General features: G+C 47.6%; 1 protein-coding gene across 1 annotated transcript in view; it reads left to right on the top strand.

Moving 5' to 3' along the window:
• The first annotated feature begins 5,725 nt into the window (after window positions 1-5,725).
• The window catches only part of BRINP2 (BMP/retinoic acid inducible neural specific 2), an 88,365-nt gene continuing 68,595 nt past the window's right edge, over window positions 5,726-25,495 (top strand). Inside the window, exon 1 of the mRNA XM_016154375.2 lies at window positions 5,726-6,281. The gene's annotated coding sequence lies outside the window, so the exon portion shown is untranslated. The remainder of the gene's footprint in view (window positions 6,282-25,495) is intronic.

Here is a 25,495-nt window from a genome sequence, read left to right as displayed (position 1 = left end):
GTACACACAGGCACATATCTTAAAAGGCGCTTACTCAGAGCAGGTGAGGGTGGGGGGCTCTCTACATGCAAATCTACACCCAGTTATTTTGTGGATATAGGCGGTCCCATTCTTGCCTTGTTTTACCCAGTAGTTGGATTTGTATATTGGATAAGTGGGTACTGGGATAAATGCACGTCTGTATTTTTAACTCAGCACTAACTTTGCAGAAATAGTTAAAGAAAATATTAGTCATATAGATAAAGATAGACCAAGAGGTAGATATGAACAACAAGAACAAACCAGCCTACTACATACAGCTAAGTGAGAGACGAGAACTACTATTTGCAACTTCTCTGACCCTTTCTTTCGTTACGAATGCTATCTATCTGTTGTAACCACTACAAAGATGATTTGGAAATGCTGTAATTGATAGAAAAAGTAAAGCTAGCTCCATGAAATGTTGAGCCCTTAATTTTAGAGAATCCAGTAACTGGAACAGAGCTGGAAGAAAATGTGAGAACAACTAAAGTTTCTAAGCCCTCTTAACAAGTGGAAAGCATATCCGCGGGCTGGACCAAGTCAATCCTGGCTCAATCAAGAGTAGAACAGAGCAGATAAAAACAACAGTAATGACAAAAACCATGTAAAATTTTGTTTCCGTTAGTGCCAGGCAGTGTTGCCTTAAAATAATGACAATGTGCAATAAACAGAGGTAGAAAGCGACGTCTGTGTGCGCTGCAATCTCATCTTTAATGGAACTTTTTCTCATATAATAATCGACGACTTATTTGGAAAGTTTGCCCCCCCCCCGCCCCAGCCGTCATTTATTCCATGCCAACTTACACATGAGGTGCTATAAGACCATTACAGGTAATCATACTCTCTAGGAGTTTAACGCATCCAACTTCTCAAAAAGGACTCCCATTTTAAAAACAATTTCATTCTCATTTCTACCTGGTGTCAGTTTATTGGCATATGTGAATGCATGTCCTTTACAAAAGTTTTCACCACATATTTCACAAGGCTGCTCTAGTTGATGGATGGGAATAGAAAAAAAAAAAAGAGCCGTATTTAAGATTATGTTTAAGAGTGCAAGGTTTACAACAAAAAAAGAAGAAAACTTTATTATAAGTTTGAATCTGACATATCTGAGAACTAACCCAGAGATATATTAACTACATAGCAAACTCCTGCAAAAAAAAAAAAAAAAAAAGATTGATCTGCTAATGACCTTTCTAAAACTTATCTTTATCTCCATTACTCCCCTAGGAGACACTGAGGGAAAGACTCCATGATACTTTTTTCATACTCTCTGCAAGCATAAAAAGCAGTATTAAACTTAGTTATAAAAAGTTTACCATTGAAAAATTGGGTGAATGCCAGGAGAACACACCTAGAATGCAAAAAAAGTGGCAAGATACTACCAGATCACCTGTCAGTCCAGGCTCTCATTTAATAGAGGAGAAAATTGATGTCGGCGAAATAGTGAGGTGATTTACCAAACATCAGTCTGCTAAAAAAGGGTGGAGACCATAAGACTCCCTTGCCTAGTGCTCTTTCTATCACATACCTAAGGTATACTTAGGAGCATTCATGACAATTATCGGACTTTATGGGTCACAGTACCTCATTCAGGAAACATTTACCTACCTATAGTATGTTGGCTAGGCATGGACAGATTCTAGAACAAAGTACTCCGGATTTTGAGTAGCATGTAATCTACTATTATTTTGACATTTTTCTTTCTAATTTTCTGAAGTGTTTTGAGCCATTTTAGAAAATCGAAGTGAACCATTTGGGGTTGTTTTTCTGATAAGTGATAAGTCAGTATTTAGTTTTCTTTGCCTATCTATAGTCATTTTTACATGCTTTCTTATTCACATTTATAAGTAAAATAGTACATCGATAAAATGACCACTTAAAATGCATTCTGAGGTGGAAACCGTTGGAAGTCAGTGTCTCAGTGTTCATAAACCTTTTTCTCAATGGAAAGATCATGCAAGAAAACTGTACAAATAAAAAGAGATCGCATCTTTCCAGGACACTGGATTCCTATAAACACGCATATGCTGTCATATGGCCTCCTTTCGGGGAATTAAATACCTAGAGATGCGGGAAAGGTTGCTCACATTTAAATGGGACTGAAAGAAATTTGCATGCATCTCAATCATCACCTCAGTGAAACATCAGGCGTGGATTCAAGTCTCAGCTCTATAATTTGCTTATTTGGGGGTAAGCCCAGACCATTCCTATCTCCAGTATTCCCATCAGTAAAATGGGGTCAGTTATCTCTGCCCACCCCATAGGCTACAGGTAATAGAAGTGCAAGTATTTATGCTCACTAAGATACTATAAAATACCAGATTCTGTCATCGCCAACTTTGATTTTTCTCCTGGGGTCCAACTTCCTATATTCGAGTACGAATGGCCTTGCTCCTTGACTCATAACAGCTTTTGAATGTTTTCCCTGCTATTAACTTATTCTTCACACAGCTACCAGGATGATCGTCATGAAATCTTGCTTTACAAAGTTCTTTCAAGTTTTTCCCCACTATGGGGTAAGTTCGAACATGGTTTAAAAATTTAAAAACTCTTCCAAATTTCCTACTACCTGTTCTCTTCGATTTATTGCTTACCGCACTATCCTCCCCCATCCCCCCATAATGCACAGACACATCCCAATCAAATTAAAGCCCATCTCCCAGTTTCACTCTTCCCCTGCATCCTACCTGGAATGGACCACTCTGTGTTCTCCAGATCATCCCCTCTCTGCAGACCAATATCCAGCCTCCTCTATACAGCGAGACCTTCCATCACTTCCTTTTTTTCACAGCTCCTCTCATGGAGGACTTACACACTCCGCAACCACTACTGCCACCCCTAAGACCGCCACTTTAGGAAGTCAAGGCCGTTTCCTGATACAATACATAGCATTCAATATTGTTAGCAAATTAGGAACAATAATAATAAATACTTTTTAGAATAGTTGAGAAGGAAATGAGATTATGTATAAAGGCTCTGATATGTGTTAGGTATTTATTTGGTGCTCTGGATGACAGCTTTTGCCATTATCCCCTTATTCAATTACTTCAGAAAGAAAGTAGGCATCATGAGATATTCCCCCCTCCATGTAGTAGCCAAAAGCAAATTAAGCGATCTATACGCTTTGGTGTATACTCAGGATAAATGATTGCAATATATCCACCAAACAACATGTACAAGAACACCCATGGCAGGTTTTTCATAATAGACAAAAAGTGGAAACAACCCAAAGGTGCATCAATATAATGGATAGACATCATATAGTTATGCAATGAAATACTACACAGCAATAAAAAAAAATGAACATGCAACTGTAATGATAAATGAAAGAAAGCAGACATGTGTATAGCCTAAATTCTATATTCATTAAATTCAAGAACAGGTAACATTAATCTTTGATGATAGAAATCAGAATGGTAGTTATCTCTGGGAAGGGCGGTTTTCACTGAGAAGGGCAGGACTAGCTTCTTAAAGTACTGAAATTATGTGGGGTATGTTCCATGGAGGCATATACAGGTAAAAATTCATCAAACTGTACACTTATGGACATTTTTAAATATATTGTACCTCATTAGATTTTTCTTTTACAGGGCTTAAGACTCTATAGGGGAATAAAGCACAGGCAAGTGTTTTCTTTCTTTCAAGTTGTTTTCTTGTCTCTCAACTCCACCCCTTTTCCTTCTTTAGAGATCTGGGACAATCTTTCTCCCCACTGAGACTGGTAACCATTTGTTCAATTGCTCGTCGCCTTTGCCCAGTCCCTTCTCCTGTTTCACAAGAGTCTCAACACCTTCTATCTTATCACTTGGGATAAGTCGAGGGGGCCTCTGTCTCTTAGAGGCACAGAAGCAAATAGCTCAGCAGTTGGACAGCAACAGACTTAGGCTGTCAATGGTTCACTTGCATATTTTACCCAATAGGAGAGGTGGGGACCCTCTGGGACCACTGTTCTCTGACTCTCTTGTAGCTTAGGAGAACAGATACCTGCAGTATGGAGAAGGAAAGTTGAATCTGTATAAGATACAGAGGAAGGAATAAAGGTGGAAGTGATGGATGGTCGGGACTAAGGGTATATATGTAAGAAATATTTCTATTTTCCCCCCATTTATTCAGAACATCCAGCTCCCTGGTGCTTTTAAGTTAATCCTGATTTATTTTACTTTGATATTCATTAAACCTTTGTATTCTTTTACTTTTTCCAGTCTTTGTTTTTAATTTTTTTTAAAAAAAAACAATATTTGATGTTGCTTTCCATTCAAAGAACTAAATAAAAATACTTCTCTCCCTTTCTGAGTGTGTATCTCCTCTCTGTATTTCCCCTACCACATAACTTAGTGTGATTCCCCCGTCCTAATTCCTTTGAAAGCTCCACACCCCAGTTTTTCTGTTGAATAGGATTTTTCTTCAACTATCTTGCCAAAATTTAGTGTAGTGTGCAAGTTAGCTGGACATAATTCAGTCTTGAATCTTCATTAGATCAAGAATATTTTTCACATTCTGATTCAAAGTTAATATTCTCTAATCAACCCCCCTCCCACACACACACACCCATTCCCATTCACAGGCTCAGCAACAGCACCTGCTTCACAGAAACAAGGCTGGTCCTGTTCTGAATCTCTGGTCTTCCTTTAAAAATCAAATGGAGACCCACAGCCCCTCTTCCTGACACACACTGAAGTGAAAGAAGACACACAGAAGGAAAACGCCACAGGCAAAACAGTCCCTGCTTTGGGAAGCGGGACACCCTCCCCCCTTGAATTTCTCCTCAGAAGTGATTTTTGGTTTTGCCACCCCCCCTCCCCTTTGTCTTCACAATCCTGGTTTTGGGGACAGAATGTTTCTTGATTTAGCTGTTGGGAGTCTCCAGATCTGTTTCTCTCTTCTTATTAAGTTTCTCTCTCTCTCTCTCTCTCTCTCTCTCTCTCTCTCTCTCTCTCTCTCTCTCTCTCTCTCTCTCTCTCTCTCTCACACACACACACACACACACACAGTGACATAACTATTTCCCACTTGGAGGCTCATTTCTAATTAAGTGATTCAGGACCAAGAGGCTAAAATACACAAACCAACTGAATAAAACCTCAAATTAAAGGGAGACTGTCTCAAATGGGTCCCTATTTCTGGGAGTTCTAGTTGAGCAAGCGAACAAAATGGTCTGGGACAAATGATTATTGTACTTCAGGAAAATGAGAAGAAAATGTAATTAGCTCCCAAGCTTCTTCCTGTTCCTCAGCTTTCTTACACTCTCCAACTCCCCAGCCGTGAATTTAGCCAAGCCTTCCTTACCCGCACCAAAACGTCCCGGCTTCAAGGCTGGGAGGGTTAACGGAGCGGGTTCCCCCGCCCGCCGACAGAGGCGGTCGGTGCGGCTCCGAGCCCGCCCCCTGCCAAGCCTCCAGCCAATGGGCGCCTGCGGGGACTGTGGCGCCGGGCCCCATTGGCTGCCAACCTCTGTGCATAAGAAAGAGAGAGGCAGGCCGGGCAGCATTGTTATCCTAAGACACTCGTCCGGTGTCTGAGTCTGCAGGTGACACTGCTGAGGTGTGGAGCGCGGAATCGGAGCCCGGGCGCGAGGCTGCAGCCGGGGCTGGAATCCGGCCGCCGCGGGAGCTGCAGGCGGCGGCCGGGCCGCGCCTCCGGGCGCCCGGAGCATCCCGCGCGCGCTGGCCCGGGGATGCGCACCCGCCGTGCGCCGCGGCCGGGCTGCGGGCAGCCGAGCGCGCGCCGAAGCCGGCGGAGCAGCCTGCGCCCGGGTGCGAGGCAGTGATTTCGGGGGAGAGAGAGAGCGAGCGAGGGCGGGTGAGTCCTTGGTAGAGTTGTAAGGAAGGCAAGATCTTGAGTTTCCCTTCGGTGGAGGGACAGGGGACATCCCTGGCTGGGCGTTGCACTTTCCTTCCCTCTCTCGCCCGCGTGCTCCCCGACCTGGCGCCGAAGCCCACTTCGAAGCCGCGTTGGGGGTGCGGACGATCCGGGCTGCTCCGCCGGGAGGCAGCGGCGAGTGGTCTGGCGGCGGCGGCGGCAAAGCCGAGCAGGAGAACTGGAAAAGAGACTTTCCTCTCCCTCTCACGCGCTGAAGGGGCGGCATTCCCGTTTCCCCGAATGAGAAAGAGCCACAAGGAATCATGAAGTAGAAACTTTGGAAAGCTGCCACTGGAGATGCTGCACAGAACCCTGGAATCCGTTAGGAATCTCCTGCCAGGCGGTGGAGGTGTGGGGAGCAGCTGATACAGCCAGGAGGGCTCTTGCAAGGATTCAAGGTAACAGCACAGGGTTTGGGTGACTTTTCTATCCCCTATTCGTTGTCCTTCGGTGTGTCCCTTGGTGAGGGGATCATTGGCCCCCCTACAACGCCCCTGACCCTGGCGCCTAGCAGCTGCGGGCAGAGGGAAGGATCTCATGTCTTAGTTTCCGTCCGGGGTTGCCGAGCAGTGGACTTTGGGGTTTAGCTAGAGATGGCCCCGTTACTGCTTCCTAGTGCCGCTCGGCTGTTGCACGGTTTGGGCACTCTGCATGACCTATATTGCTTTTGCCTGGTTTAAGTCGTCAAAGTTAGTGCAACTCCCATTAGCTTCAGAAAATCCAATCAGGCTGCATAACTGCTGGAGATGACGGAGACTTTAGCCTGCCGAGCCAAGGCTCGGCTGAGCTGTCCCCAGTTCCCTACGTTTGGGAAAGACACCAAGGAGCAGAGGCTGCTAGGCACGACACGGCGCCAGCCACATGTTCACAGAGCCCTGTGGCATGTCTGTAGAGGCCTGTAGCTTCCTCCCATGAACATGCAGCCAAGAAAAAAAAATCCTGAAGAGAGAACCCCGTAGGTTGCAAATAGTGTCCCCAGGGGGGTGGCAGGAGTCCGCTGATTGAGCTGAGCCTGGCAGCCCGCGGGAGACACTGGAGAGAGCACACGGCCGGCCGAGCTGGAAGGAGGGGCGTGCTGACATGATCCCGCCATCGCGCTCCCTGGTGCTGTGATCATCTGGGTACACAGTCTCATGCTGCCCGTGGTGTGTGTGTGTGTGCATGTGCGTGTGTGTGTGTGTGTGTGTGCGCGCGTGCGCACACCCGTGCTCACAGCTGTATGCAGGAAGCGGGCTGCCAACGGAACCAAGCATGTGCAGCTCTCTCTCTGCTCAGGCCCCGCATGCTGGAGCATCCCTTCCCAGCCTCAGTCTGAACTTGGGAGCTGCTCTTCCAGCCCACAGGAGTTTTCTCCTCACCAAGCAGTCCCTCTGCCTGGTACATCTTTATCCAGGGTATACAGACTTCAGCCAAATGTTAACTAGGAATCAAGCAAATGCACTGTAACATGATTGAACAGACAGACCCCTCTGTAAAGAACCGTGTGTGTGTGTGTGTGTGTGTGTGTGTATTCTTCCTAGCCCTGGAAACCGGGTGCCCTGAGCAGGAAGAAACGTTTTGTTAAAAGGATGGCAAATAGAACAGACCACGCTTACAGTTGGGTTCTCTGGGCCTTATCCAGCAGGGACAACGACATATCATTAGAACTAGTGAGAAGGTTACAGGCATACGGCCAGTCAAGTATTTCTGCCTCTGTTGTTCCCCAGACATGGGCATGCTGAAGGGACACTCCGACCGCGCTCTCTAGAACACACGCGATGCCACTGTTAACCAAGCAGCTCAAATATTTTACAGAATCCCCTGGGGGGCAGTCTAATGACATCAGGCTGGAGTTTGTGTGTTTTCCCTCTTGACTTCACACAGTTGTGTGTGTGTGTGTGTGTGTGTGTGTGTGTGTGCATGCGCGTGTACTATTGGTTTGAAGCAGGACACTCAGAGTTCTGTCTCAGTCAGAATAAGTTGCTTTGCAGCATCGGGGGCATGACCAAGCAATGCTACCACAATGGTCCTGAAGTCTTACCAGAGTCACAGCTGCTGTCTACTCTGGGGAAAATGCGCGCTTTGCTTCCCGAGGGGGCATGACTGGGGTCTGTGCAGAGCCTGGACACAGTGAGCCCTTGGAGAAAAGCAAAACAAATGTCAGACCGTGGTCGCCCCTGCGGGCAGCTTTCTCCTCAGGGTCTGACGGCTGGGCTACAGCCGCGGAGAAGACAGACGCCTCCTGCACCCCTGCACCCGGCTTCTGCCTCCTCCCCCCAAATGGGGCTGGCTTTGTCTCCCAGAATGGAGTGGTGTGTGCTGCAGTGGGGGCACCAGGAAGGAGAGGAGAGAGGGCCGGGGAGGGAGCAGGGCTCCTGCTCCGCAGGCACCGGGCCAGTCTCAAGGCGGGAGCATCTCCTCTCCTGCCCTCGGTAGCTCAGCTCGTCCCCTGGGTGTTCCTTCCTGGCCTCCCAACAGGTTGTTTACTGAGCCAGGCCAGAGGGCACAGAACACCCTGCTGCGTCATCAGCTCCTTCTGATCCCCTTTCCCCGGGCACAGGCTGGCCACTGGGGAGCGCGTCACGTGTCACAAAAGAGAGTCCGGGGGAAAGAGCTCCAGACTCCCTCCCCTGCCCACAAACCAGAGGTAATCTGCAGACGCCTGTGGGCGCTTTCTGCTGACTGGGGTGCTTAGCGGCAGGTCTCCCGGTTAGTGTTTTGTTTTCCCCACTGTGCTGTGAATTTTTGGCGATTCAACTCTTTCTCCTAAATAAGGCCCTGTCTTCATTTTATAATGGCATCTTTCTCCGAAGGGCTGGCAGCATTTCAGGGAGCCCACCTCCTTAATCCTCACATGGCTTATTGTCTCATTTATCTTTGATTACTCCAAGAAGTGGAGCTAGCATTTTAGCCTCCTTCTGGGAAAAGTGGGGCCAGAGGACCTCAGGGAAAAAAGGAACCAGTGGCTTTGCTCTGGGTCACACGGCGCTTCAGGGAACCCGAGGGGCGGGGTGCGGGTCTCGTCATTGCTAAGCCAACTCTGGGCGCCAGGCCTTCTCCTAAGGACTGGCTCACTCTTTATGACTGTGGTTTGCTTCGGCTGTTCTGTACTCTCTGGGAATGGGAGGCGACAGTGACAGAGAATGTCTCCTCTGACAATGACCTGAGGCTTCTGAGGGGTAAAAGTCTTATAAGACCTTGCCCTGGCCCTCAATGATCTTCTAGTCTAGCTAGGAAAGCAGGCTCACGTCTGGGCACAGGTAAATGACAACGTACATCATACACAGCAATTAGAAGTGGGAGGCCGTGAGGCTGACCTAGTTAACCCGCCATTGATTTGTGCAGTAACAGGAGCTGGCAGTGTTCCGGAGCGGGGAGAACCTGCATTGTGCCGTGGGGGATGGGTGGGATTTGCCTGGATGGGGAGACTCGGGTGAAGGACTCTAGCTGACAGGGGTGCTGTGGGCAGCGCCATTGAAGTGGCCGGGAACGCCTAGGCTGGCCTGATCCCTGGGGGCTTTACTCTGTGCCACTTCTCCAGATGAATCCTGGAAATACCATCCGCCCGGGTTAATGATCTAGGGCATACATCGGCCTAGAGGAAGCACCCCCCAGTCCAGGCAGAGGACTCTGAACACCGGACGTCTCATTAGGCATTGACTATGACCTAGCCTTCCACCCGCTCTCTACCTTACAGGGAAGACCAGTGTTCAAGGTCAGGGAGCTTCTCAACAGCGCACCAGAAAAAGCAAGTGAAGGCATTGGGAGAAAGCAGGCAAAATTCAAGAAAACATGGGAAAATCTTCTCATACTTTAGAATCAGACCTTCCTAAGAGAGAGCCTTGCTTTTTTCTCTATTTCCTCTTTCCCCGCCCAAATGTCCCCATTGGGGTTCACTTGGAGCCGCAAAATGCCAAAGCCTTCAGGCATTTCGCACTGAGCTGATTTTCAATCTTAAGATTCTTGAGCATGCCCGTGTACATAACCTCTTGTCTTCCCTCCTCTTTCCCTTTTAATAAAACATACGCTGTAGCAGTCACGGAGGAGGAGACCAGAGAAAGCAGGCGGGGTAGCTGTGGGACTGCCTGCAGCTCTACCCCAGGGTACTGTGACTGCTCGGCCAGCCTGGGCAGCACCCAGGAAGGGCCGAGGGCTGCAGACCACCAGGAGATGGCTGTGACTGGTCGGCCACACGCATTTGCTCTCGCAGTGACCCTGGCCGCCTAGAGAAAAGGTCAAGGCAAAGCGCGGGGCTTATGAGAGAGGTGGTGAACAACCACCCTGCTCACTGGTCTTCGGGTAGTGTGAGGCATCTATTTGTGCTGCACGGTTGCTCCCATTCCAACATGGAGGACATCTCTGTCAGGCACTGAGATTGGGGTGACTTGCCTAATGCCACATCACCTTTGCTCTCAGGTCAAGAAGAAGATCCCCCAAACCCCGGTCTGTTTCATTGCTTAGCTCCCGGAGCTCACTCGGGGGGACAAGTCCTGATGGATGTGTAGCTTTTCTTGAGGATCCTCCCCCGGGCCTTGTTGCCACCTTTGTCCCCTGTGTTGAATGACCATGCAGCTCCAGTGGGCGGGTCTCATCTGACCATTTAGGATGCAGGTTGATTTCTCTTGCAACTGTCGCTCTGACATGCTGATGGGGGTAAGGTCGAGTGACATGATGACACTATGGAATCTGGCACAGCTCCACCATTCCGTTCACTGAAGCTCACATGAAACGCAGACACGTTCAGAATGCCCGACTGAGCAACCGGAGCGGGCAACCTGACGCGCCCCGCGACTGAGCCCCCGGCCCGCCCCAGGCCTCCAGTGCACCAGCCACGAGCCACGTGTGGCTCTTGACAGTGTGAAAAGCAAGCATAACATACACGCTAAATTCTGAAGACTCAGTTTTAAGGAAAGAATGTAAACTATCTCAGCAGCGATTTTTAATTACTGATTACATGTTAAAACGATAGTATTCTGGACATATTGGGTCAAACGAAATAAATTGAGATTTGTTTCATCCGTTTGTTTTTACTCTTTAGTGTGGCTACTAGAAAAGTTAAAATCATCATGTGGTTCATGTTATTTTTCCTTCCGACAGTGCTGGTCTAGACCCCGCAGAGTAGAGTAGTGACAGGTGACGTGGAGACAGGGCGGAGGCGTGACATAAGGGGGCGGGAGATGCGGAAAGAGAGGACGTGCAGGGAATGATGCCCAGCAGGTCAGAGCCTCTGCCTGCGTGTTTCTGAAACCCAGAGTCAAGGGGCCGCAGAGAGCGTACACCGGCTTATATTTGCATCATCAGCTGAGACTCAGCTCCCCTGCCCCCTACGCCTCTGTGGAGTGCGAGAACTGTCAGTTCACACACGAACAGTTAGCAGGTAGGCGGCCTGAAATTTTTATCCTAATATTTTCTAGTTTCTGCCTAACAGTACAAATAAATTATCTTTAGTGTCTCATTCCCAAAGTGTGAGGACACACAGTTGGGATCGGCTGGGCATGTTTGATTTTCCAACCCCTTTCTTCCTTCTCATCTCTACCACATTTTCATCTTTTCTTCCGAGAGCATTCCTTCAGACCAGACATGCTGACAGTGTGGGGGGAGAAATGGTATGCATTCGAGATTCTTTCGTGGACCTATCAGTAAGAAGAGTGGGGAGAAGACATCCTGCTTGACTTTTACTTAATAATTACAGATTTGAACGTTATGATTAACTCGTTATTATTATCTCCTTATTACTCATTGCAATAAGGTTTGGCCACAGCGTGAACTCGTTATATTTGCTTAGCACTCCCTAGTTTCTATGATTGGCCCCCAAACATCTCACACGCAACCTTTATTTTCTAATCCTTCTCCTTGTATGCACTTCCTTCCTTCATTCTGGCTTAATCAAACTGGTCCGCTCACTGTTCTTCAAAGTTACCATGCAAAGCAGGGGTCATTATCTCTCTGTGCCAGGTTCACCATCTATACAATAAAAAGATAATAATGCCTTATCTTTCAAAGGGTTGTTCTAGATGTTGGCGCCAAACGTAGTTCCAGGCACATGGCAGACGCTCAACAAACATCAACACCTTTTCTCACCAAGGGTCTTCGCTCTGATAACGCCAAGGTTAACACGTCCACCAATGTCACACAAAACGACCCCCTTTCCCAAACTCCTCGCTTTGGTTAATGGCGCAACCAACGCATAATTAAGAAACATGGGTTGTCCGGGGCTCCACTTTCTCTCGCACAGCCCCCCGCGTCCAATCAGCCCCTGAGAGCCGATAACGAGGTCCGCCGAACCATTTCTCGAAGCCCCCGCTCCTGCCACTCCCTTCTGTCAGCAACTCATCCCTTCTTACCGAGCCTTTCCCAGGACTTGGTTCCCCCGTTTCCTCCCTTGAAGCCTGGCCAGTCCAGTTTCATTGGAGCTGGGCGATATTTCAGAATTATTAATCTGATGATGCACCTCCTGACTCTCATACTCCAGCGACTCCCACTACTCTCAGAATAAAGTCCGAGTTTCTTAGTGTGACAAACAGGAGGTCTTTACCGAGCTGGTCTAACAGCCTCTCCCTGCCTCTCCCCACGCACCCGCTTCTCACTCCAGCGACCAGAGGCGCTGGGCAGCTGGGCAGCTGGGCAGCTCCCTCGGCACGTCGCACCGTTAGACGTGCCGCGCTCCCTTCCCATAGAACCGCCCCCTGCCCTGTTCTCCGTTTCCTGAGGGTTACTGAGCTTCAAGAGTCTAAAGATTATGTCCTCTGTGAAGACTTCCCTGAGACTCTGGGAAGAATTAATTGCCTCCCCCTCTAGACTCCTACACACCTCACACAAACTCTGTTTCTGCACTATGCCCGCCACGCTGTAAGGATTTGTTCATGTGGCTTTCTCCTGCGCTCAGAGGCAGGGCTGGATTGGGGGTTGTAAGACATTTTTTTCTCAGGAAATATTTATTCAGTGTATTATTATAAACATGTGCCAGGAACTCGTCTTAGGCCCTGGAGAGTCAGCAGTGAACAACAGATAAAAACCTTGCCATCAAGCTGCTCATATTCTAGAAGGAAGATAGGATGATCATCACAATAATTATTATTAACATTGCTGATTATAGCTAACACTTTAATAGTACTTACGTGCCAAGCAACAGAACACCGTCGGCATCTCAGAAGCCCCCACATCCCCTCCCCGATGCATTTCCATGCCAAGCACCTGCCCACAACGGGCATTCTGAAAGCTTTTACACACATTAGCTCACTCACTTCACCTAACGATCCATTAATTCATGCTTTAATAGGTCCTATATTCCTGTTTTATAGATGATAACCTAGAGTCCCAGAGAGGGTCCACAGTGTGTCCAAGGTGACACAGCTAATCAGTGGGGTAGCTGGCATCCCAACCCAGCTTAGATTCTCAGTCTATATTGTTTATTACTATGGTATCCAGGAAAACAAACACGTAAACAAAGAAATCAATGAGAGAATTTCAGGTGCTGATAATGGAGAGCATTAAAATAGGTTATTACAGGCGAAAGTGATTGTGGGGGGGAGCAGGGGTCAGGAAAAGGTCTCTTTGAGGGGGGAAGATTTATATCGAGACTAGATTAGTCAGCTGAGGCAGGGAGAAAGTCCTGGTGGGGTGGGGCCTGGGATCCAGAGGAGAGAAACTGTGTGCTCTGTACTCAAGGCTCTAGCCGCTGTGATGTCTGCCCCTCACCACGGGGGGCGCCAGACGTGGCGCCAAGTGGTCCTGGGTGGCCGCGAAACAGCCCAATGTTCCCAGGCTCCTCTCACGTCAGTCCACGTGTCCCTTCTGTTCTTTTGGTTCAGACACGTCTCACGAGGCGTCTGGTTTGCCTCTCCCCACAAAGGTAGGAGTGGTGGCCACACACGCGCACACGCACGCACATGTACACACGCACACACACAACGTGTGTGTGTCCCTGCTCTGCTGAACCACTCTATTTCACTCCTCTCCTGTGAATGACATGTCACTCAGAACCTTAGTGAAGTGACAGGCGCGGGCACAGCAAAAAGGTTGGAGACGACCCCCAGAGACAGGCGCAAAAAGGGCACAGAGAACTATTTTTTCACGAGATGAGAAGTGCGTCGGACTGGAGGGTGGCGTGGGAATTTGATCGGGGGGGGGGCGGTGGATATGGGGGTGCTGCTGGGATGCTGACGGCGATCTGCTCTTGACCTGGGGGGTGGTCTGTGGGATTGGCTTCCACACGTGTTTGCATATAGGTACGCATAAACGCACATATGCACATATGCGCGCATATTCTCACACACACCGCACTATACGTGTACACATACGTGCATCTTCTCTATGACTATTTCTTATAATGAGATTGAAAAAAGCAGGTGAAACAGGTACGGTTAGTTCATACATATATAATACATATCTGAAGCCTGCTTTATGATAAAAATTGCACTAGGTCTACTTTTACTTATGTCGTCTCATTTAATTTTTATTGCAACCTCATGAAGCAAGTATCGTTCCTATTTACACACTAACATTCATGACGGCACAGCACAGCGGAGCTGACGTCCGGAGCCAGGCCTCCGCCCCCACGCCGTGCCCTCGGCCTTCCACACAGGAAAGCTCTGAGTCGGCAAGGTCCCTCTGACTTCTGGGTCAAAGTTGGGCTCCGATCTAGCCTTGGTCCCTTACTGTGTGACCTTAGATCTGTTATATAACCTCTCTGAGCTTCAGTATCCTCTCTAGTCCAGTAGAGCGAATAACTCCTTATCTTGTACAAACACCGTGAAGACTAAAGACAATGACGAAAAAAAAAAGTCAGCCAAGTACCTGCCACACGTGGGCATTCGGAAAACGGCTGCTGTTTTCGGTTGCTATTTCTGTTCGCAAGGATGGAAGCTCTTAAGACACAACTTCCGTGGAGAGCAGTGACGGCACTTAAGCTGTGGTCGAGGTCGGGTGCCAGCTTCAGCGTCCCTGCTCACGAGCTGGTGAACCGGGAACTTCTTGGCACTAGGTACTGTGTGCCAAGCAGCATGCTAAGTGCTTCTCAGGCATTGTCTCATTAATGGTCTAAGAACGCTCTGAGAAAGGGTTATCGACTGTTTGTAGGCGAGGAAATTAAAAATCAGAGAGATTAAATAACCCAAGGTCTGGGAAAGGGGCAGAGTTCACATTTGAACCCAGGACTGTTAGATCCCCAAGCGCACCCCCAGCTTTGCACCGTGGTCACTGTCTTTGGTCATGTCCAGGGTAAGGGTGCCTCTGCGGTCAAGGTCAGGCTAGATTCTCCAGGATCTGAGCCACATCAGTCCGGAGAGGGGTGGAAGCATTGTTCTACCCTCGGGGATGTGGGGGGAGTTCTGGGGCCGGCCAAGCAGGTTGGAGCACATTCAGAAAAGGCTGCAGTTTCCAGTGCCATGCACTCCATACTGGGTGCTTAGTGTGTGGGGGCTGCATGCTTCAGGTGCTTCTGTTTCTGAATACAGGTGTGCTCCTTTTTGAAAAGAGCAGGATTTCAAAACAAATAAAATGAGAGTTGATTGTTCTGAGGCTTGGATGAAAAGGTTTCCCTGAATTACACAAGGAGAGATTAGCTGTGGTTTCTAACCTTTTACAAAAGCGGTAGAAGATTCAAATAAACCCTGACCTAGAACCCCAATATATGAAGCAGAGACAAGTGGACCTCCCTGACTGGAGCAGGCCCGGGGGTCTGGAACTCCCCCACTTCCGCTTCCCACTCCTCACCCACAAGTGGTCCCTGAGGCATCTTCTTGGAACCCAAAGGTTCCAAAACACATTGAAAACCACCACACTACAGAGTCCCTTTAAGAAGTGAGACTTGTGATGCATTTAAAACAGCAGGTGACATACCAACATTGATTTCATGATAGAAGACTCTCGCCGACCCCCACACACCTGTGCAGTTCGGTGAGCCTAGAACAAACTACTGTTGTCCACCCTCGTTACCGATGACACAGGAGGCATGAAATTCAATGCCTGTGAAGAGATGGATGCCTGCTGTGTATCAGGCTCGGTGCTGGGCCCTGTACCACCAGCTAGCTGGAAGAGCCCAGTCAATCCTAACAACGCCCCCACGAAATAAATATTATTTCCATTTTGCAGATGAGAAAAATTAAGTATAGAGAGGTCAAGTCAATTATCAAGGTCTCACGGCTTGCGAGTTAGTAGAGTTGGCATGGGATGGGTTGGAGAGCCATTCTTCCCACCAACCCCCGCGGCCTCTTTAAGCATGAATCGGGAGTACTAGTGCTTCTCTTAAAGTTTCTTACTTTTTACATTTCTCGGTCGTGAGATTTTACAGAAAAACTCTCTCTGGACCCTCTGGCCTTCAAAGGCTCTGCTTTCTTAGGGCACGGAGGTCTCCCAGGGCTCAGGCTGCCGTCCAGCCTCAAAGGGAGCCTGGTCGTCAGCGTCAGGCCCAAGTGGCGGGGGAGGGGGGCTGGGGGCTACCCCTGTCTCTCCGGCCTGTGCAGCATGAAGCCCCAGGCTGCTGGGCAGAGGGTGGACAGGGGTGGGGAGATTCCTGCTCTGCTGTGGTCTGGTAGCCTGGAGACGGGGCTTACTGGAAGAGTGTGAGGTGGGGCTGTGGGGGTTGGGGGGGAGTCCTTGGACTCCCCTTGAGGAATGCTTAACCTCAGTGAGGAGTGCAGGGCCACTGAATTTCTGTCTCCCCATCACTCCCGTTCAGCCATTGGTGCTATAAATAGGCCGTCAGGCTGGAGCCTGGGAGGGGGCTGAGCGGTGTTCCCGGCGGCGGCGGGGGCCTGGGGGCTCCGTGCCCACGCCTCTTTTGCTTTCCACGGTCTTAGCCCTTTTGGGGTTGAGCCCTTCGGGACAACAGAGCAAGGTCAGAGTCCTCCCGAAGCCTCAGGGAGCTGGAGACCCCTAAAGGCCAAAGGCTGCATTACAAGCCCCCTGGCCGCGGAAGCGCAGGCGAGGGAGGTTCTTACAGGAGGATGCAGAGGCCTGGCAGGCACGTTCCCGAAAACCCTCGCCTGTCGCTACGGTTCCACAGGGTCCCAGGGCGGGCGCGTGCGTGCGTGCGTGCATGTGTGTGTGTATATGTGTGTGCATGTGTGCGCGTGTGTGGTAGAAGCAGTCCCGCGGCCCTCCCTCCTTCCCTGCTCCTCCCATTCTCTCCCTTTGAGGGCCAGCACCCCTTGCTGCCAGCACCCACTCAGCCCCTGCGGCCACCGGAAGTCAGCCCTCCCGGGCACCTCCCCACCTCCTCCATCGGAATGACAGCTCTCCCTCGGGGCTCTGCACACCTCTCAGTAACCCCATCAGCTAATTCGTGCTGAAGTATTAATGACTAATAACGATTTAATACGCTGCCCTCTCAATTAACACTTGAGCATTTAAAAAGAGAAATTCACAGATTTTAACCCAAGTAGGAGACTCACGTTTTTCCCACTTGAGAGGCACCATAGGCCCCTCCAAACCAACCACAGAGACAGCCGCCCATCCAATGCTAACACAACATCACCGCTGCTCTTAGCAATGCTGGGAGACACTGCAGGGCCAAGCGGAATTTCCCACAAAGGCCTGCTCTGATCCACAACCCTAAAGACAGTGCCTTGTGCCCGCGGGGCGGGGCGGGGCGGGGCGGGGAGGGTGGAGGGAGAACACAGGAGATGCCCTCTCTCCCACCTCCTCCTCCAAGGGTAAGTGGGGATTTATTTGACCGAGAGAAACCCAAGGCACCCAACTCCACGATAACCCCCATACGCCTCCCCTTCACTAAGAGAAGCCAGGGAGGCAAGCCTTCCAAGAGGTGCCTCCTGATGTCTCAATACCAGGCCTCTAGAGGCCTAATGGGCTTTCACTGACACACGAGATGACCTCCGCATCCAGAGAGTAGGCTCGGGGATGATTAACTTGGGATCAAGTGCTTGGCAGGCTCCACTAGGTACTGGCTGTGTGACCTTGCCAAGTTACTTAACTACGTAAGCTTCAGGCTCCACACCTGTCAAATGGATCCAGTGAAACTCACGTCAGGGGTTGTTTTGAGGATGAAATGAAATCGTGCAGAATTAGCACTCCCCATAAAATCTGGACGTAAAGGGTGCTCAATAAATAGGACTTTTCATTAATCATCTTATTTTTGTTTACTATTCTTGCCATACCGTAAACTTTCAAATGCCATATTTACTATTTAAAAACAAGTGAAGCGGTCCAGCCTCCTAGGTGTGGTGGTTCATTTGGTAATGCACTAGATTTCTTTCCAGGGTATGGGCATTATATGAGATCCTTCCCCCATCACCCCACCTTTGTTTCTTTAAATGTATCTCACAAATGCAGTGAGTGTAATGGATTTGGCAGTGACTTAAAAAGACTTAATGTATTTTGGAAAGAAAAAAAAAAAACAAAAAAAAAACCGGCTTGTTTTTGTGATATATGGTTCATGTGATATGACAAAAATCCATTTTTATGCTTAGGAATATTGGCTAATTTTAAAACAGTTGACACGTGCCATATGCATAGAGAGTAATGATAGATTTTGCTCAGGCAACCCCGGAAGAACACAGGGCCAGTGATACCTCCGTTAGGGCTTCCACTGGTTCGGTTCCTATGTGGAGGCAGACCTGCCGCACGGACGAAAGGAGGGTAAACTGGAGAGGGGTCGGGCGGTGGGGTCGGGCGCTAGAGTCAGACATTAGAGCATAAAGATGCCACCTACCAACCCCGAGACACAGGCACCGTGTTTTCACGTCGTGAGTGAGAAGGGACTGAGGAACGCGCCGATACGGCAAGCTCTGTGCACGAGAAAGCCGTGTACAAAGATATCATCCGGACAAAGGGGAGACGGTGCAACGGGTATTGAATTGTTGGGCCCGCCCGATTTGCAGCGACTCCTGACCTTTGCCTGATCATTTCTCCGGTTGGACAGGTGGATGGTTTTTGGACTTCAAATACTACTTACATCCTTGGGATCCTCTGGTTGACAGCTCTGACTAAATCACACTGAAAGGCATTTTCGATGATTGCTAGTTAGGGCGAAGAGATTACATGTGAAAATAAGATGCTACAAAGGTTGTACATGAAATAAGAAGTGATTATGAAACGCTTAAGACAGAGATCAGCTCTCTGTTCCCTTCATGCCCCTCTTGTAGACCCTTCCACTTTCAGCTCCCAGGATAGGTCAACCAGATGCCTGGCCCCTTTGCTGACTAATGATATGCATTCTACTTGACTCAAGAAAAGGCTGTATTTTCTTTTATTTTCCTTTTTTCAAGGCAACATTTAATTAGTGATCGCAGAGGGAAAAGGCTGAGTAGCTTAGAGGAGGTTTCTAGTTCGGGTCTACAGGACTCAGCAATTTGACATTCTAATCCTGTTATTTCTCACCTGAAACTGAACAGAGTCAGCATAATTCACCTAGATATTAGGTTTCCCCTCCCCTGACTTTCCACTGTCATCCCTTGCTTCAGTGACTTCTTTGCCTGTTTCCTACTGCATTTTTTTTCAAGATACAAAAAAAAGAAAAAGAAAGAAAGAAAGAAAGAAAGAAAGAAAGAAAGAAAGAAAGAAAGAAAGAAAAAAAAAAAAAAGGAAAGAAAGAAAGAAAACCAGTATCTTGGTGGTTCATTTGTGACTGCCCCATGTAGAAGGGAAATTAATGCTTCCTCTCTCTAATTCGATTCCCAGAATAAGCCTGCCGACTCCCACGTGAACTCCACTACTAGGGTGACTGAGGCTGAGGTCCTACAGTGATGCTAGACAAGAGACTGAGCAGTGTCTGTCCATGGTCCCCTTTCTTAATTACTGACTCCAAACACCTTGAAGGCAGCAGCTGAATCTTATTTGCTATCGTATCCCGAGTCCCTTGACACAATACCTAAACACAGTGAAAACTTTTCATGTTTATGCAATTAAACAAACAAACTTCAACATCTACCCCACAACATCCACTTTTAATTAAAATATGAGGTTCTGGGAAGTAAACAAGTACCCTTCTTATTAAGGAAAATTTAGTATTCAGGATTTCAATTTCATAGAATTCTCAAATTAGGGAAGTGTTTTATTTCAAGCAGTGGTTCTCAAAATTTAATGGGCACCCGGAGAGCTTGTTAAAATGCAGAATCTTCTGCCCCTCCTGGAGAGAGTCCGGTTCTGTAGGTCTCGTGTAAAATTCAGAAAACTGCCTTTTTTAACGCAGATGATATTAAGACTGCACTTTGAGAAATGCCATTTTAAGGCAATGCAAATGACATGTTACCCATCACGGTTCCGTAGAAGATTAGTGTCCTTTAAGGAGTTAATGAGTGTCACAAAGGAGAAAAGGTCTGTGCTTGGAAAAGTTGGGGAACACGGTTCTATTCCCCTCCCACCTGCCTTTCATAAACAACTGGAGGTTTATGATGCTCTTAGAATGTAAGACATTCTAAAAAGTTCTACGATAAAGAAACGTATTTTAACTTTGCTTAAGCAAATATTTTCAATGTGTCTTCATCTGGAAGCTCTTATTCATTTTTTGATTTTATGGCTACAAAAACCTATTAAATTTTGATGAAATTCGGTATGGAAAACAATGCCTTAAAGGAGTGGGCAGCACCTACTGGACAAGGAAGATATTGCAGCCCAGCTCTACTATAAATTTCCAAAGAGAGCATGGAGTTGGGGTAAACTGCTAACCATCAGGATATCTTACAGTCTGGAGAAGTGTTCGTTACAATAGCCATCATATGTTAAGCATTTATATTTTCCAGGTACTATTCTGCATTTTCAGTATGTATTAACTCATTTACTATTCAAAACAACCTTATGAGACAGACATTTTTAGTACCCCATTTCACTGATGTTGACACTGAGCTACTGAGAGGCCAGTTATCTGCTCAAGATCACAGAGTTAGAAAGAGATAGAGTGGGATTTGAACCCAGGCCAACTGCCTCTAGAGCCTGCCCTGTTAACTGCTCTGTCAAACAGCTTGTCCTCCAGCAGCGAGGCTCTGGAAATGTCTGCCAGGGAAGAATGACAGCTTCAGATGACATAACTCGTTTGGGAGCCATGTTCCCTCAGTGCCCCAGGAGCCTCTTCTATCTATGAGGACCTGAGAGCCTTACTTTTAATTCATCAGAGAATTTATTATAAAAACCACCTGAACCTCTGAAAGATTCTGCTGCATTCAAACACCAGATATGCTTAGCAAAACAACCTGACAAGGATGATTCATGAAGAGCAATTAGATGCTGTATCCTGTGCCTACCGAATCCTAACCTGGGCTGAAGCTCTGGCCAGCCTGCTGACACCTCGATACGGAATGCAATAGCCTGGCTCTTGTCACTCTACCCCACTCTCCACTCCCTCGTGGTTCATGATAATGGGAGGTGTGCCTCATGGGGCTAGGCTGGCTGGACTGAGCAATTCTAATTCTGGCTTTTGGCATGTTAATTCACCTCTTTGGCCCTGTTTCTTAATCGTACTATAAAAAGAGGAGAAGGGGGATTAATAATGCCTATACTGTTGTAAGGAATAAGTTAGCGCGCGCGCGCGCGCACACACACACACACACAGTGCTTATCCCACAGGTTAATTTGCGCATGGAGTAGATAATATTCAGCCTTTTGTACTGTCAGGGTCTGGGCATGACATGGCAATAGGAGACTCTTCCTTGTCAGAAACTTCAAAGGTGTTAAGGAGGAGAAAATGAGAGGTCAAAGTCACGGTCCTGAGTGAGAAGAACTGAGGAAGATGTGCCTTGGCTCCCAGATCCTGGATCTCTTCCAAAATGCATGTGGGATGAGGGTTGCCAGGATTTACAACCCGACCAGGATTCTTGGTTACTTTAATTTCCTTCTTTGTAAAACATGAATAATACTAGTTATAGACGTATCCCACGGGGACTCTACATCTTCATTAATGAAAGCTGGAGAAGTGTCACATGGCAAAGGTGGAGAATTCCCCAGCCCTGATTTCCAAGCATCACTGTAGACACATTACAGATGAGAACTATACAGTCGCCTCTTTTACAACCAGGAAGCTGAGATTGAGGCAAGCTTTCAGTGAACCTGAGGTCACTCAAGGGCTCTGGAGAAGCAAAGGCTGAGCCCATCACATCTGTCTAATCTGCATCCCTGATTCTTCCTCTCAACCATTCGGAAAATGCATCGAAGGAAAGAAGGCAGATGGGATGACGGAGGGCTAGCTCCTCAATGATGGAAACTTAGAAAGAGCTGCTTAAAATTACATCAGGATCTTTGGAAATAAGCCTTTCCAGCACCCCCTCTTACCACCCAAGTTTTGTGACTCTCTTAAGTCAGCTGTTCCCTACTGTAGTATTTTGCACCCATCCCTTAACAGAACATGCTCATGGTGCATCCAGGCTGACTGACCGACCATCAGCCAGCAGCCCCAGCAGCCCCAGCAGCCCACACACATAGTTGGCCTTCATCCTTGGCTACTTCAAAGGTCTCCCATTTTGAACTGTTCCTCTACCCACCTCCCTAAAACCCTCGGCAGTCATGAGGCTTAGTGGGAAATTCTTCCTTCCCAAACTAAGCATGGACGCTGACCAAACTGAGTTCTTCTCATGCAATTTTCTTTTGGATCGGGCCTCACACACCCTGAGCATGGGATGAGGAATGGAGCAGAGACTCAACACTCCATCTCTAGGCGCCTCACGGGAAGCCTGGGTGATCAGCTGATAAGAAGGAGGAGGGAACAGAGAGGAGGAGAGTTTAACCAGAGTTTTCCTCACCACTCCATGTGTACTGTTCTGCCCTTCTGCTCACAAGGAGTAAATTTTCTATTCCACTTATTTGGTCATATTGCAAGAGGTTAAGGTCATGGAGTCTGGAACCAGGTTGGCCACCGAGTTATCACCGTTGGTTGAAGCTGACTGGTGGGTACAGAGGGATTCGTAACACAATTCTTTCTACTTCTGTTTGTGTTTGGGGAAAGGTTATAATTAAAAGGATAAAAAAAAATCATGGATTCTGGAATGAATCCACGATCTGTAATGGATTGAGCTGAAATTCCAGCATAAAATTGCTTTCTTGCTGTGTTATCTGGAGTCACTGATTTAAATTTTCTGAACCTTTGTTTTCTTATCAATATGATGGAGATAATATCTATCTAAAAGGACCATTGTGGAAATTGAATGAAATAGTGAAATAAGGGGCTTAGCACAATGACTGGCCCATAATAAGCACCGGATAAATAACAACTGTCATTGTTGCTATTATTACTACTTTATCTTCGTCCTATCATTCCGCGAGTTCCTTCCAGCAGATACTGTAACTTATTGAGCTGCCTGTTCATTCTATCTAGCTCAATTCTAAGCTCACATAACAAGAATAACAAATATTTATTGAGCTCTTCCAAGGTGCCAGACACTTTCTGGGAGCTAGACAGATAGCAGTGAACAAGGTGGACAAAAAAAATAAAATCCTGGCCCTTTTGGAGCTTCTATTTTGGTGGGAGGAGACAAAAAGAAAAGAAACAAAAATCACAATAAATGAGTTGGATTTTTTGTTAGAAAGTAGTAAGTGCTATGAGAGAAAACAAACAAACAAACAGTCAAACATATATCTATATAATCAAAGGAAACTGGGACACTGGGGGAGGGTTGCAAGATTAAATGGGACCGTCAGGGTAGGGACTCGATGAGGAGGTAACATTTGAGCACTGACTGCCAGAGGTGGGGAGGTGAGCCATGTGACTATCCGGAGAATTTGCCCAACAGTGGGAATTACTATATATTGTCTGATAACTAACCAGTGACACTCCTTGATACCTATTTAATTCTTATAGCACCTCTTAACTTCCAAGGTACGCGTGTTTCATCTCACGGGAGGTTCCCTCAGTGCTCAGAGAACGCGTCTGTGCTAGCTCGCAGCACTAACTCCTCAGTGTTATATGTCGCTTAAGAACTCAGTAACTGTTTATGAAAAATAAACCCGCACCTATCTTTCCTAAAGATATGTATCTATTTTTAAGAGCAGAAGCTGCAGTGTATAGGTTTACAATGAAACTCAACCGTTTCACCTGTACCGTTATGAAGCGCTCATCTTTTATAAGTTTCACTAGCTTGATGTTTTTGATTACGCTAACTCAGGAGGAAACACAAATTAATTGTAGGGGAAGCTATAGGTCAAGAAAATTCTTGGAGAAGTGAAAGGGCCAGGATTTAGGAGGGTGAGAGAGACACACAGCTGATATCTTTAACTCAGTCCCAACTGTGACAAAACATTTAAAAAGTATTAATGCAAACTAAGGGTTGCAGTTATACATTGTGACCTTAATTGAAAGCCATGCTTGCATTTAGATGTGATTCCAAAAATCCAAACAAAAGACTAAAGACCACTATTAATAAAGCTGAAAAAAAAAGATACCTGAAAACAGATATTTTCTTATGATGCAGTGGGCAAGAATTCCTGCTGTGGAGTTACCTGACAGGTGAGACCTGCTTGCCAACAAGGTCCATTTGGTAATCAGGTGCGTTAGTCACCAAACCTCCCAGGATGGGGTCAAGAGAGGCCTATGGCCAAGCCCCTGTCCACAGCAAGTGGTATCGAGAGATGACAGAATGATTCATTCCAGAGCCCTTGGTCTCTCTCAGAGAAGAACCACAGCCAACAATGGATGTCCAATTACCTTCAGGCTTGTTACAGATCCAACCAGTCAGAGGTACTGATCTGTCCTAGTTAACACAGACCTGCCCTGTCTGGTGCTGAAGAATCTTTTGATTTTTTTTTTCTTCTAGCAACTGTGTCAATACAAACGCTTCTGTCTTGGGACCGAGGCAACACTGATCATTATTTTAAACAGAAGCCTCAACATTGAGATGTTCTCTCCTCACAGAGCCTGATGGAGTAACACGTTGTTCGGCAGCCACCCTCCAGAGAGACCCTCACAAAAGCGGGCTGTCTGTCTCCTGTCTCCTGCAGCAACCTCATGCATAAACCATCTTGACGTTAAGTCACGTGCATAAATGATTTAAGCGAGGCTTGCGAGGGAAAAGGAAAGGAGGGGTGCGGGACACGGATCGCACCGTCGGCCGTCTCTCAGCCAAGCTTTGGGAGGCTCCCTGGAGCTTGGTTACAGGTGGCGCATCCATAAGGTCCAACTAAACAGAAATTTCATTGCATCTTATTGTCCTGTTTCTAGAACTCGCTGATGACGGAGGGGGGCTGATACAAGTCTAAGCTCCCTAAGAATGTTCCCATCACCTGCTCTTCTGGAGGCTGCCTCCAAACCAGAATGACTAGGACACGTTGCTTTGGGACATACATGTGGAGCCTGAACTCGCCGGGCGGGGGGCAAGCGCGTGTCTTTTGAATCTTCTCATTGGGAGACGGTGAGCACGCGATGGAGAGGGACTCGCTTCTCTCGTTTCTAACCGCGTCTCTTCACTCACTTTCCTCACTAGACTGGAGTTATGTGGCATTTAAAAAATGTCCTTTCAAGCCTATTTACCCATCTGTCTCCTAGATCCATCCTTATCCCTCAATCTTCTTCTCTTCCACATGTATTTCAAGTTTAGCTCTTTCTGCTTATGTCACACTTCCCCCCAATCTCTTTCCCTGTTCTTTGTCAGCCAGCAAAAATCTCTCTCTTCCCGTCTCCAAAACAGCCTACACACCATCTGTCAAGGTTGGCAGGCTCCTGTTCGCTCCTCTCTCTCGTCCCCTGGTGGGAGTC

The sequence above is a fragment of the Rousettus aegyptiacus genome, unplaced genomic scaffold (genome assembly GCF_014176215.1).
Source record: "Rousettus aegyptiacus isolate mRouAeg1 unplaced genomic scaffold, mRouAeg1.p scaffold_m13_p_17, whole genome shotgun sequence".
Lineage (NCBI taxonomy): Eukaryota > Metazoa > Chordata > Mammalia > Chiroptera > Pteropodidae > Rousettus > Rousettus aegyptiacus.
Note: the sequence above shows the minus strand (reverse complement) of the source record. Positions and strands in the feature narration are given on the sequence as shown.